The sequence below is a fragment of the Lepisma saccharinum genome, chromosome 1 (assembly GCF_977018435.1).
Source record: "Lepisma saccharinum chromosome 1, izLepSacc3.1, whole genome shotgun sequence".
Taxonomy (NCBI): domain Eukaryota; kingdom Metazoa; phylum Arthropoda; class Insecta; order Zygentoma; family Lepismatidae; genus Lepisma; species Lepisma saccharinum.
This window is the reverse complement of record NC_139229.1, coordinates 126618078-126633524: the sequence shown is the minus strand read 5'-3', so window position 1 is coordinate 126633524 and position 15447 is coordinate 126618078. Positions and strand designations below refer to the sequence as shown.

Genomic DNA, 15447 nt, shown 5'->3' with positions numbered 1-15447 from the left:
ATATATATTTTATCATTTATTGATCAACTGTGTTTTGTTTCTTTATCGTTGCTATGGTTAAAAATGTATATAGAAATGTATACATCGTAATTTTACATTATGGAGAATGTGATTATAATTAATTATACATCATATTAATGCAACAACGTTTTCCAAAATATAACAAAACAGAAATTGATAACATAGATATATCATCGTGCGTATTAAGCACAAAATTAAACAAAACATAATAAATGAAATAAATGTGAATCTTGGGTCAGTCACAAGATAAAGGAAAAATCTATGCTTTTCAAATGTACAATATATTTTGATACATAAAGTTTAAGTACAAAATTTCTATACATTTTCATTGTGAAGAAGGGGATATATTTCATCCTATAATATATGGATTTGTGCCTGTAATCCAGCCATATAGAACTTGACCAAGGGGCACTACGCCCACTGTGATCTGCAAAAAATGAAAAAATATATTATGAAATGTTGATTTCAAACATTCATGAAACACCACTCTCATGTGTTATTGTTATTACATTTATTTTAAAACAAAACTTTTGTCTAGAATAGACTGAAATTAGTGAAAGGCAAAATATATGTTCTTTAGATTATTTAATCACATAATTAAACGGTGAAACATGCGTAAGGAAAATGGATCAATTACTATCCTGGAAGAAGATTACCTTACTATGAATAAGTCCGGAAGAGTTTCAGCAACTACATTAATTTTTCTAAATCTTAACAAGATTTTTTTTATTTTATTTGATTTATTTTACTTCGCCTTTTGTGCCACTTTTGGCTAATTTGCGAAAATAGGGATGAGTGATGATATGATGAAATTGATGAATAGACCGGGGTCTTCGAGATGCGTATACTTCGTGTATACTCCGTATACGGGCCGCAACTTGATGATGTCAAATGACTGATGACATCAAAGTATTAGTCGTGTGTTTTGGCGAAATATATGTATTTGAATGAGCGAGTTGTTCTAAAAAGAGTTTCTCTAAATGTATTTATTTCACAGTAAGAATAATAATTATTATAGCAAATTAAACATAGTTATGTCCTGATCAGTTACAAATAAATGTATGCGTTTATATGTAATACAACATTTAATTACACGTTAGTTAAAAAAAAAGTGTGTTCTACCAGCGCGAAATACATTTAAGAATTTGTGTATGGTAATATTAATTACACAGATGCCGAACTTGTAACTGCTAATTATATTCTTTTAATTAACACGAAGAAATGATGATAGTTATTCATATGTCCTTATTGCTCATAAGTTGTCTGAAATTGTGTAGTTCAAAGTTCAAAAGTCACGTCTTAAACATCTAATTTACTATTTAGTCACAGTAGAGGATGATTCACTTACTTCTTCAAGCTATGTTCCGGTTTACAAAAATTACGATCTTGATGATTTGCATCACGTGAAAGAAATATAATGTACGTACATCAATGGACTTTTACGACTTCGTTCAATTCTAATAACTTATTTCACAAATACATTGTGGTTAATTTTATACCTTTGTACTCAGTAATGCATGTTATATTTTCTCTTTGTCGGTTATTTCTGTCAAAGACAGGAAGAAATCTTCATGATTATTGGGATGTAGTTAGCGAACTGTAAAAAATGTGTTCTTGTGTTGCCAGCTTTTAAGGTAATTTACAAGTAAAATGTAGAACGAAAATCTGTAGACAAATTGCTAAAGTGAAAATTTACTAGTTTATAAAGAAACTGAATAACAATTCGTTTCGTACACTTGCACAGTCAGTCATTGTGATTTCATGTAACCTATTTGTTTTATTTAAATTTATACTCTGTATAAAAGTAGGAGAGCGAGATTTTATCTCAACCTGTTCTAAATATCCCAAGTACGTACAATATACGCTGATATTCCTAAAACTTACGCCGTATCCTGAAAAATAAATTGTCTCTTGATTTTTACCATCTAGCTTGTCTACCAAAAAGAGATATAATTATAATGATTTTACAATACGAATTTCTTCTAATAATATTCTCATGATAGATCACGAGGTTTTTTGTGTTCTGCTTTTTGCTTTGGACTTCTTAAAGTAAGTCGCTTGCATTAATATTCCCATTTTCCGTGTGATCATAAACCCATTTTTATAGGCTTTAATTACTGTTAGATCATTTAAGGTTAGTGTTCTTAGCATCCATGAATTTCGAATAGGTTAGGACGTTTGCTGCATTAGTATGTGTACACTTTCTCTCTTTGCTTGATGTGAAATTTTTAACACGAAAAATGATTTTGAAAGATTGTAACCTTCAACCAAACCAGTCAAACTTGTGCAGCCAAATATTTACCGGATTTCTAGAATATTAACAATATATTCAAGTTACACACGCGAATTCGGTTTCCAAAGTTAGAAAGTTTTTTAATACCAAATTCCAATCTTACACGTTCTTTCCTCAATCTTGCATGCATAAGTTGAATCGTAAGTGTTTATTCCAAAGCAATTTAATAGCAATTATATATTAACGATGATAATTCTTTACGAATTTATAGTAAGTATCAATGTAGGATCAAATTTTATCTCTATCGCATTTTTTGCCCTTGGTAATTTGAAAAATGAAGGTACCAGGTGGTTATAAATAAAGTGACGGTGTCCAGAGTGGTACAGCACGGGCTGTAATGAGAGTAGCAGTCTGAAACTTTGTAGATATGCTAATGAAGCAATGCGCTCGCGAATTATGCAAAAAAAGGAAAAGTTCCAATTCTCGCCACCAGGGTAAAAAATGGCGCTGTAAGCAGTCAAAACTTGGTATAGTTACAGGAAAAACACTATAAATCGCAGAAAACAATACTCTTTGTAATAAAATATCGCTACAATTTCACTATTCAAATTACATGAACACTACTAAAGGAAAAAGCAACAAGCATCACCAAGAACAACTAGGGAGCTCACACAATGGTTAGGCAATGTCACCGACTTTGACGTCAGAGTTACGGAAAATTCCACGTTTTGACTGCTTACAGCGCCATTTTTTACCCTGGTGGCGAGAATTGGAACTATTTTTTTTCTTGCATAATTCGCGACCGCATTGCTTCATTAGCATATCTACGAAGTTTCAGACTGCTACTCTCATTACAGCCCGTGCTGTACCACTCTGAACACCGTCACTTTAATTATAACCACCTGGTACATTATACAGAACGGTATAACGATTGGATTTAACTTTTATCAACATTATTCACGTATTTTGTAATGCTGTATAACATTTGAAATGTTCTTGATGTGAAAGCAACGTTCTGAATGAATAAGAAAGGACGATTCAGTCAGAAAAATAAATATTATACTCTTATAATGCACTTTGTTAAATGCTATAAATTGACTATACTTGACTAGTCCTGTGACGTCACGGAAGCTGGCATGAGGCCCGTATATAAGTATATCGGAAGCCCCGAATAGACACAAACAAACATCTATCACCGGGACCCCTGGCGTCGTAGCGCGATGTGCTAACCACTCCGCCACGGGAGCCGGCAAATTTTAACAAGAGAGAAGAGCCAAATATACTACATCAGCTTCTGAGGTCAACATTTAGCATATTAACATTCCGAAAGCACGAGTCTCTTTTTTGAAACAATATTTATGACTTTGTTTGTTCGTCCATCAATTATAAGCAGAGATGTATTTTTTTTCGCGATGTCCGCCCCCCACTCCTTCTCACCCCTCAACACACCACAACCATGTAACTAGTTCGCATTATCCTCATGGTCCAGAATTTCACATGACGGAAGTACATCCTCGCAATGTTTGGGGAAGAAAATGTTTTAAGTTCACTCTTTGCTCAGGTAGGCTAATCAGGACTGCAGTTGAAAGTGAGATCCAAACCATTGTGCAATGTTCCAAGAATAAAATATAACTCTACATTCAGTGGCACCAACTAGTTGCCAGATTTAATTCCACTCCCAGCATCACAGGTCACATGACCCGATTCGGCCTGTGTCATCAAGTAAGACTTCCATGCAATGTACCTCCACCGTACCCCATGGCCCCTTGATTATAAGGTGTCAGCTTATCCAACGCCAACGGGAGGTCCATGGTATGTACATACATTTAGGTAGGCCAGGATTGATGTTGGCCTGAAACCAACAACATTAAGGTCCTCCAACATTGACGAGAGATATTTAATATATATTTGTTACAACTGTTTAGGCAAGTTATATGGGAATGCTCGTGACTGTAATTTGACTGCGTTCCGTAGCATTGGCTTAAATTTGGAATTGAAATTCAGCAAATTTATGAACCAATAAACTTCCACCTGAAGATTCTTGAATTAAAGTAAATTAAATTAAAGTAAAAACAAGGAAAGGAGAAAAATGAAATAATAAAATCTATTCAGGCAGCCCATAATTACTGTGGTGAGAAATCGCAGTGTCATGGTTAGGCGCGATGTCATTAGTGACAGTCATCACAATTGACCCACGTTCATGTGACTATTCATATGGATTAGCCGCAAGCGTGGCTTTCATTAGAGTGTGTCGCGAAATTCCTGCTTACTTGTGAATTTGGATTTTCCTTCATGGATATAATGATATTTACTTATGCTGCAACTTTAGTTTGATTTAGTTCATTTTACTTCGCGTTTTGTGCCTCTTGGCTAATTTGCAAAGATGGGGATGAGTGATGAAATGATGAAATTGATGAATGGACATTCACAAACAACCAAGCCCGAGCGGGATTTGAACCCGGGACCCTTGGCGTTGCCGCCGCTGCAACTTTAATGTTTCTAAAGATGAACAGTAATTCTTGCCCTTGATGTAGATTTTCTCTGCAAAAAAAAAAAAAATCACAATTAGCCTTGGTGTATACAATGACAGTCTCGGTTAACTTTGTTGCAAGTTCCATGATTTCAATCCAATTTGAATGCTTCTGTGTCGCTATGACCCTACTTTCGAGGCTAACCATGAACGTGAGCCGAGAACTTGGCTCAGCAAATTCCGTGTCTGCCGAATGATGCTGTTGGTAATTTAATACGTCCTGCATTTTGTCATCTTACAAGGATATAACTTATCAGCAGTTTGACTGTGCTTAACGTCCATGTTGCACAAAGGATGTTTCCACCACGCTGTTACGTTATTTTTACAGAGGCCCGACGAGGAAGAAAAAAAAATACTACTTTGGAAATTCTACTGGCTGTCATGGAGCGAGGAGATTGCAATGAATGTTCGAGTCGCTCCAGCCAAAACGAAAAGAAAATTATGACATATGACTCCTTTTATTTCGAGTTGATCAAGTACACTAAAGGACAAGAATGTTCGTGAAAAGCTGGTGTGATTTATAAGTCATCGTAATACTAACGTATAATAAATGGTGTAATATGTTTTCTACATTATTATTGATTCATATCAGTTGTGAGTCTGAACTTTTACCACTAAGCTCGGAATTATTCTCTCCTAAGTTTGAGTCTGTCTCGAATCAAGTTCTAGTCCACACACTTCTGTGCTAGACTGTACAATGGAAGAATTCAGTTCATCATGAAAGACCGTGATTTAATTTAAATTTATCCCTATGTTTCCCTGACAGTGTTCCATGGAATTGAAATCGTTGCTAATGTCGTACATTCGTAAACTTTCCTATGTTGGCCTTTGTGGTACAGCTTTTGCATTATGAGTAAAATATACTATAAGAAGATGACTAGAATAAGACTAGATGCAAACATAGTTGAAGTTACTCCAGTACATTTTACTAGTGGGTACTGAAATAATTCATGTATGTTTCTGAAAAGGAAAAGCACTTTTGCTTAAAAAAAGAGACTATTTAGAATTATTAATATACTCAATGTTCTTATTCTTATTTATTTATTTCTTACCAGTATTTATTTAGTTTTTAGTGGCTGCAACCCGCTGTATTTAATTGTTCACTATTCTAAAGGTGAACATCTGTCCACTACTGGTATTCTCTCGTAATTGAACGTTATTAGTTTCTATTTTATGATAATTTTGAATGTCTCCTGATTTTCCTTTTAGCTTTTCCAACCTTGCTTAAATGCTTTTATAGATTTGTAAAATGACAGGTGGTCAAAGGAATAAGGATGCATAACTCTAATCCGATTATCTAGACAAGAAGGAGGAAAAAAATGTATATTATGATTATGTGATTATTTAAGCCCTGGTTGTTTACTAACGCACTAAAATTCAATGGAGAATCTAATTCTCACTTTTCATTTGTAATATGTGCTTTGCACAAACAGTTTTTGAAAACTACTAAAATCTGAACTCGACTTAATTCTCGCATTTTCTGTCGTTCACAGGAAGTTATTTCTCTAAGCCCTTCGCACGTCTGCAAGGACTAGAAAATATATATACTAGAATATATATGCTAGAATATATATATATATATATATATATTATCAAATGTTGATTTAAAAAATTCATGAAACACCACTCTCATGGGTTATTGTTATTACATTTATTTTAAAACAAAACTTTTGTCTAGAATAGACTGAAATTAGTGAAAGGCAAAACATATGTTCTTTAGATTATTTAATGACATAATTAAACAGTGAAACATGCGTAAGGAAAATGGATCAATTACTATCTTGGAAGAATATTACCTATGAATAACTTCGGAAGAGTTTCAGCAACTACAGTAAGTTTTTTAAATCTGAACAAGAGGGCCAAAGAAGGGCCACAAATATACTACATCAGCTTATGAGGTCAACATTTAGCATATTAACATTCCGAAAGCACGAGCCTCTTTTTTGAAACAATATTTATGACTTTGTTTGTTCGTCCATCAATTATAAGCAGAGATGTATTTTTTTTCGCGATGTCCGCCCCCTACTCCTTCTCACCCCTCAACACACCACAACCATGTAACTAGTTCGCATTATCCTCATGGTCCAGAATTTCACATGACGTAAGTACATCCTCGCAATGTTTGGGGAAGAAAATGTTTTAAGTTCACTCTTTGCTCAGGTAGGCTAATCAGGACTGCAGTTGAAAGTGAGATCCAAACCATTGTGCAATGTTCCAAGAATAAAATATAACTCTACATTCAGTGGCACCAACTAGTTGCCAGATTTAATTCCACCCCCAGCATCACAGGTCACATGACCCGATTGGGCCTGTGTCATCAAGTAAGACTTCCATGCAATGTACCTTCACCGTACCCCATGGCCCCTTGATTATGAGGTGACAGCGTTACCAACGACAACGGGAGGTCCACCCATGGTATGTACGTACATACATTTAGGTAGGCCAGGATTGATGTTGGTCTGAGGCCAACAACATTAAGGTGCTCCAACATTGACGAGAGATATTTAATATATATTTGTTACAACTGTTTAGGCAAGTTATTTGGGAATGCTCGTTATTTTTAATATTTTTACCATATTTAAGATATCTCTACAGCGCAGCAGCAAAAACAAAACTTACCCCACCGAAGTTAATTGCATTTTGTGACTTCTTATTTTGCCTTGCTTTCCTGTCCCTTTTGGGAACAGCGACAAGGATGAATAAGAAGGAGATGGGCCTGAAGATGCGGCTTGTAGATTTAATACGGACATTCAGGCTGCAGCCTGGCAGTATCGACTGACGATTGGGTGCCGAGCCGAGGGACACTCTTGCTGTATCCACTCCTGGAAAGAATCCTTGCTGCCTGTGATATCGTTAGAACAACTCCAGGAATGCTATAGCGGATGCGACAGAGCTTCTTGCGACGCTGTTGAGACGTCATTTTGAACAACTACTGTAACGTTTTCGTCGTAGCGAATGCTATGATGCACTAGTAATATCCGTATTAAATCTACAAGCTGCGTCTTTGAGTTGTCTTCTTATCCCACTGTCATAGGCAGCCCAACTAGGTTAGGCTTATAACTTTCTAACGATTCGTTTCATGACCGGGGTTCCTTATCTCATATTGGTACTTGGGTTAGTCTCCATCCACCCTGCCAGTGTGAATCAAAGTTACAGAAACACCCTGTATATGGATCTTGGCTAATCACAAATCGTCCTAAATTACATGCCTATCTATTAAATTTAACCTCTTTATGTTCCTAGGAATACCTATAATACTTACAGACGATGTTCCATTCGCGTTCCCTGGATTAATGGCCGGCGCACTCCCGAAACTGAAAGGCAGAGAGAAGAATATCCGGGAAGATTTCTAAAATAAGGAAACGAGAAATAACATTTTTAGTTCTGGTAAACACAAACAAGACAGATATTCATGTCGTGTAGCAACTATGCAAGCAGTAACAGGAAATGGTATAAAAAATGGGGTTAATTAATTGTATGTGATAATTTTCTCGTGCGATTTTGCAAAGAAATTAATTTCTAATGACTTAAGATTTCTTATAAAAGTCTCTACGAATTTTTGTTCATGGCTCATGAAAAGAAAGTATGAAGATCACGGCCAGGATATACTCGTATATATGTGGAAGCCCGGGTCAACGACATCGTGGACTCTCTCCTTATACGGTATACAATTACAGTTATAAGTTTTATGGCAAGTTATAAAAATGGTAGTTATATTTTTACCATATTTCAATTATCTTATTTTCCCCATTTTGAGACCATTTTCAAATCGATTTTTCCTCTAAAGAAAATGGAAATCAATGCTACGGGCCTTTCACCCCCTCTCTCTCTTCTAAATCTGGGTCTGATAGAGTTGAACTGAGTTTTAAGTTCACTTTATGAACAGAAAGGCTGAACGGAACTGGTCTCACAGTTTAAAGTTGAATCCGAGCCACCATGTGGCTCCATCAGGTATCGAACCCAGAACCCCTTGATTACAAGGCGATGGTATTACGACTACAGCACCAGGGAAACCTTCGATCTGATATGCACACTTATGGAAGCAAATGAGGTGAACTGCCATTTGCTAGAGATTTCTAGACCCGGGGCGAGAATAGAATTCGGATAGGAGGATGGTGCTCCTTTTTTTAAAGCTTACAGTACTTTACTTTTCCCTCTTTGTATGTATTTCTTTAATGCATTATTATTGGAGAAATTGTAATTGCATGTTGTTATGTAGTTCTATCTTCTGTACGAAACACTCTTTTCTGCAAAACAATTTATTACGAATTTCTTATCAATTGTTATTACATCTTGCGAAACTCACGCGTAGTCTAATCGCTAGCGCTTTTCGCCTTTAGTGCGAGCGATCCTGGGTCTACAATAGTGGATTCCGGCCTCGAAAGGTATAAAAATAGCGGCGATGGGACATAATGCATTGACCACGCGTCACCCAACGAGGTCTTTTGTGCCACAAAGTTTAGTATGGTTTAGTCTTATATCTTGTAGTTTCTACTAAATTCACGATGCCAATTCTGTATTCTCTTGTTGTGAATAGTGTCGAGTTCAGGAAGGACCAAAATGTTATGATAACACGGGACCGGTCCCACCCCAAGTGCCTCTTCGTCGTATGAACCACTAATCAGTACGCCCCTGGTTCGTTTTTAATGTTCTTGACAAAGGGCATCTTTGAGGAATCCATAGCAAAAACTTCATTATTGTTTGAAGTGCATGCCCCCTTTACAACAAAACCCTCTGTAGAAATTTAAGCGAAAAAAAATGGAGCCTGTACTAGGACTCGAACACGTGTCTGCGTGTCTGGCATACCGTCCCTTTGATATACCCACTTTTATAAATATCTGTACGAGAAGGGTATCGAAGACACGATTTTTGCACAACCAAACTGAAACTCTGCAGATTGTTTTTCGAAGTTCTCTTTCTTATTGTTCATTTTTATTCTTCAAGTTTCAACAGAACAGACAAACTCTATCGTCTATGTCTTACGATAGATTCGAACCCTGGACCTCTCTCTGACTTTGTAGAGCTCTGAGCTGATCACTCCACCACGGAAGTTACCAGTTGATGAGTCACTGGTTTCGCCTGTTTTTCTTGCTTCCACTGTTTTACCCAGGCCCGTAGCCAGGAATTCTCTGTAAGGGGGGGGGCGGAGTCAATCCTAGAGGGGGCAAATTTTTAATACATTCTGTCGCATTGGCAGATATAGCAGGGTACACAGAAGCACTTGCCCCTCCCCCAAAAGAGATAAGTAACAGAAAAGGGATGATATCTTGAAACTCCAACGAAAAAAAAGCTTTGAGCAACATCAAATAGCAATATTCGATAATGACCATTCCAGATTGCCAAAGAATATAAAGATATAGTTAACATAAATAGGCCAATAGGGACTGTATCTACTTGATATTTAGCCTACAGGAAGATAATGTTAATAGATGATTACAGTAATATGTACCAACAGCAATGGGCCTCTCTGCAGAACTGATTAAGGGAGCCCTTTATAAATCATGCTTCATAATGTTCCCTCTAGTTTCCAGTACGCAAGATTTTTACGCACAAAGGAATCTAACGAGAATCCAACAACACTATTGTGTTGTGTTATGCAAGAAAAATCGAATTAATTAAATAATAATGGTTACATATTATCTACACTTTGATTAATTGTGTAAAAGTTTGTAATATTTTTTTTTTACTTGCTAAAACATTAGAACATGGGTCCCTTAGTCCACTACGGACTCTATTTCCTTCAAAGGGGAGACTCTTGCATCACTACAGACAATGTTTGCCTACTAGTTAAGTTAAACATCTTGCAAAGTATTGTGTGAATTATAGGTGAAATACATGTATTTGACACCTGACAAACAAATAGGAATCCCTTGATTGATCGATGACTTCTTGGATTACAATGTCATCATTGATAGATATTTCATATTAAGTTTCATAGAAAGAAATTCTTTTAATGGGCGCAAATAATTTTACGGGGCGCCATCTCATTCTCTTTAACATTTCTTTTCCATATAGATCGTTTGGCTCCCAGGGCCAACTCTCACCGCCCCATAGCTATGGCTCTGAACTTGGACTACAAGAATAGCAGAAATTGCGAGCGGAGCGAGCAACAAAATTTTACGAAATGAATTTTTATTTGTATAAAATTTGAAATTGAGGGGGGGGGACAATTGCCCCTCTGTGCCCCTTGCAAGTGCCATTGGCCCTCTGGAAGAAAAATGCAAGGAACACGTGAAAACTAATTCCATCATGAGTATCCAATTGCCCTGCTATTCTTAGATTCTCCTAGTCTTGTTTTTTACTTCAATGTTTGCTTCCCCTAAAGTGGACTTCCGTTCAAGGTCGGGGGAGGGGGACAATGCCCTCTGTCTCCCTGTGGTTGCAGCATTGTTTATGAGTGTCTTCATCAATTTCACTTCATCACTCATTGCTGTGATTAGCTAGAAGTGGCAGAAAAGCAACGCTAAGTAACAAAAATCAAATATCCACTCGCACTTTCTGCCACATGAATCACTATTATCAAAAGGTAGACTTGGGAAAAAAAAAAATAAGCAGTTCCAAGTTCATAGCAACACATCCAAGAAAAACATCCGAACACGTTAGGCACCTTTAATACAAGACTACTCAAAATGTCACAACTGTTCTAGATACTGAAGAATGGGAAATCATTTCCCGAAGTCTAAATCTGGAAGGGAATTTTCCCCCCAATCCTGATATGACATTATACGGAATCCCATACAACCTAATAAATAACAAAATCAATAAGTGTCTTTGCTATGTTGCTAGAGTAACACATGATATAATTGTAAAGATTAGTGAGAATTCCAGGTAGGAATGTGTTCTGTATTTTTCACAGGGGGGGGGGGGACAAAGCAGGTTCTCAGGGGGGCAGTTGCCCCCCTGCCCCCCTCTAGCTACGGGCCTGGTTTTACCTCTGTGGGAATTGTCTCAATCTTACTGCTACTAAATGTTGATTTTGCAACACATAGTGCCAAGTATCTCCCAGCGCTTTCGCTTAGGAGGCACGATCGACCGGTTTAGACACCCTTATTTGTGTACTACATGTCAACAATGTCCAATAGCTGTTATCAATAGCGATATACGCATATTCATAGCTAATAACTATCCACCAGCGTCCTCTCTAATAAAGACGATGTTTTATTATTGTTATGATTATAATTATTTGCACTGTTCGTGTTCGTAAAATCATTGTGTAATTTCATTGTTTTACAAGTAACCTGTATGCAGACTAGATATCTCAAACCTACACTAAATGAGAGAGAAACTCATAAAGTTTTCTTGCCATGTATTCTTTGTAGCTTTCTTGTGTTGCCCTGCAAGCATTAACGTCATGTATGATCTACGTTACGACTTCTGGGATGTTCTTTAAGTGAACAGGGGTGAAGTGGGGGCAAGGGGGGCCACGCGCCCCTGGAACATGGATGTTACTATAAACTTATACATTACACACATATATATTTCATTTCATTCACAGTAATTTATGTTAATTATTGCAAGGATGTTGTAGGAACATGATAGCTTCAATCTGAATAAGTTTTTTTTTTTTTTTTTGAGGTGGAAGCACTATTATTGTGGGGAAAATGTTTCGTTTACACTCCCCTTCTGAAAAAAATTACCATGCTTGCCACTCCCTGGAAAAAATCCTGCGGACGTCCATGAGTGCACAGTATCGATAACATTTTGTTTGACATGTAAAAGTCTAAGGGATTGAGATCTGGGGATTGTGGTGGCTATGCTTTCCCTTTGCAAACCGACAATGTAGAAATGTCCAAGAAACTTTCGAATCATGATTGATGGTGTAATGTGGAGGAGTACCATCTTGTTGAACGTTAACATTTTCGATTGTAGATACTATTGTAGTTCTGGTATATGAAGGTAGTTGGTAATGTGATGTTACAATTGTCCTCCAAGAGAAATGCTTGAAGAGTCAGAAAACGCCACAATGACAATGATCGTGCTACAATGGAAACCTATACAGAATCGTTATATGCATGTCAACAAAACTTCGTGAGTTTCGCTTTGACTTAGTGTACATTTGAGATTTTCTACTGTGCATAGTTACAGAGATAAAAACAATTTAAACCTCCTCTTGAATTTATGGACACACTGTAGGCTACTTGGTAGGCACGACCTCTCACCTGTTGTGGAGCAGACGATGCTAGACACAAGCAAACAGCAGCAAGCAGGGAAACACTGCCCCAAGTAACCATTCTGCTTTGGATACGAAACGGCATCTGTCCCCTGGATAGTACAACAACATACGTTTAAAGCTTGTTTTTCATCTCAACCAAAGCGGCAACAAGCAAGAAAACAGAACGGAACCGCTCCTTATTTCCTCGTTGCCACACCTACACGGTGGTATTATTTCCCTAAGTTTATGTCACCTGATGTGTGTCAGTGGGTTACATTGAAGGGGACAAAAGCACCTACCTCATCTATGGCCAATTCTTCACGCCAGGGTCCTGGCGTTCACGGTCAAATGCTGCTGAAAACAAAGTCTCTCTGCAGCTAAGCTATCGTCCTTGGGCCACGCGTGGTGTCTTTGTTAGGTTCCAAATTAGCGTTAGGATATTCCACAGTCGGAAATAATCCTGGAATCTGCATACAACGAAATGTAAGTAGTTGCTATTATAGTTTCGTTAAATTGAGATGTAGCATTCTGTGACACGCTTGCTGTAGAAAGCTAGGCTACTGTTTCGGTCTTCTGAACGTGAAAGTTAGAGTAGAAGAGGTATGAATTGTTTGTTTCAGGCGCGACGACGTCAAGGAAACATCTGGGTCACAATGGTAGCTGCCCTTATGTTACTATATCCAGGATGTGAATTCATTAAACAATGGTGGGAAAGGTATTCTTTTATAAACACAATTATATATACAAAGGAATAATTATATTGGCTATATATTTTATTTATTATGTTCAATGTAATTAAACTAATAAATTAATTCACAAAAATTAATGTATATCACACACAGACAGACATTTACGTGTGTGTGTTTTTTGGTTTCTATCAATATTGAGCAATGAGATTTTCATCCTTGTTTTTTTTGGTTGGTGTTTTTAAGTCCTCTTTATGCACAGTAACGCTAAACGGAACAGGACAGGACCTACAGATTAAAATGGGATCTCCGAACCACTGTGCCTCCACCGGGTATCGAACCCGGGAACCATTGATTACAAGGCGACGACGCTACTACTACGCCATCGGGGAGGCCCTTATACTTGTTTTTGTCTTACATTTGTGTTTTATTTTGTACATAATGTCATTGTTTTCTATTCCTTAGTTCTCTCTTAAAGATAATTTTACCGTATCAGTGCAATTTGATGTATTGGAAAGCTCTCGAAAGAAATGTTTATAGATGGCATAAAACACGGATGCTCCACGTTTATTCTTCCAGTGGATAATATACGAGAAACATTAACAAGCAGTTCTACTTTTTGATCCCGTACTGTTATTACGGCAGACAGATAGACAGACATAGAGAGAGGGGGGAGGTGAATGCAACACTCAATCACACACAGATCGATATTTCGATATTATTCATCAATCTCTAGACAAAACAAATTGTTAAAACAAAGAAACTATCTGCCTGGAAAAATTTAGTGGGGTAGGAGGATTTTTAGGACAAGATCGTTGGTGCGAGACCGAAAGTTTAAAATAATAAAGTAAGCTATTGTAACTTTATTTTTTAAATTGCTAATTGACACAACTTTTTTTTAGTAAATTCCAAATGTAATTATCATTCCTCCTTTCAGATGCGCAATAACTTTTGATTCTTTAATGAATACTGATGAAAAAGTATTTTGAGTGGTTTTATGGACAGGAAAGTGCAGCAAAATAGGAGTAAGTGTTATTAATTTGTTCCAGGAAATGTGGTTTACACAAATTATAAGTGAAACAATTTTACTGTTTCTATCTGACGAACTTTATTCTTGTAGTTGAGATCTATATTGACGATTAAGCAAACAGTTTGGTCTCATGGAAGCATAATAGTTTGGTCTGGGTATGAACACTTGTTGACATATATATAAAAAAAAAAATAGTAATTTTAGAGGCGTTAAGAGAAGGAAGGATATGCACAGTGCGATGACATAGAAACAATGACAATTGCATTAAAATATATTTTGGAAAACTATAAGGAGTCATGCCAAATAAATAGCTTTCCCACATTCATTATTCGACGATCGATATAGGACAATTCTACAGTTATTGGTTAAACGGCAGACAATAATTTTTGTTGTTGTTGTTGTTTCCTCAATGACCTAAGATACATTTTCTTGCAATAACAGCATATAGTTATACACCTATATCCTTCCATGGCGTGGTGCTAAGCACAGGGGAGCACTTTACCTTTTTAACAGCATATAGTGAATGAGCCGCTTATATTTCTTAATGATAGACATAGAGCGTACGCTTTTCGATGATAGAAAACTACGATAACAATTAATCAATGTAACGAAAACAACGCAACTCCTAATGAGGAAACCGTCAACCACATACATTGAGAAAACACGCACTCATACATCATGTGGTTATGGCAAGTATTATCTATTATCCTTGATTTAACAACTGGGCTCCTGAATACCTTCATGTACGGCAAAGATAATGGTAGGCAATTGTCCACCGCTATTTTCATTACTTTT

At 36.8% G+C, this 15447-nt stretch overlaps 1 long non-coding RNA gene across 1 annotated transcript; it reads right to left on the bottom strand.

Annotated features, from left to right (window-relative positions):
• Positions 1-294: 294 nt before the first annotated feature.
• LOC145988234 (uncharacterized) lies at positions 295-13080 on the bottom strand. Its single transcript, XR_014441715.1, has 3 exons — positions 12944-13080; positions 8047-8133; positions 295-448 (listed from the first exon to the last, which is right to left on the bottom strand). It is a non-coding gene; the product is annotated as an uncharacterized LOC145988234 (long non-coding RNA).
• Positions 13081-15447: the final 2367 nt, after the last annotated feature.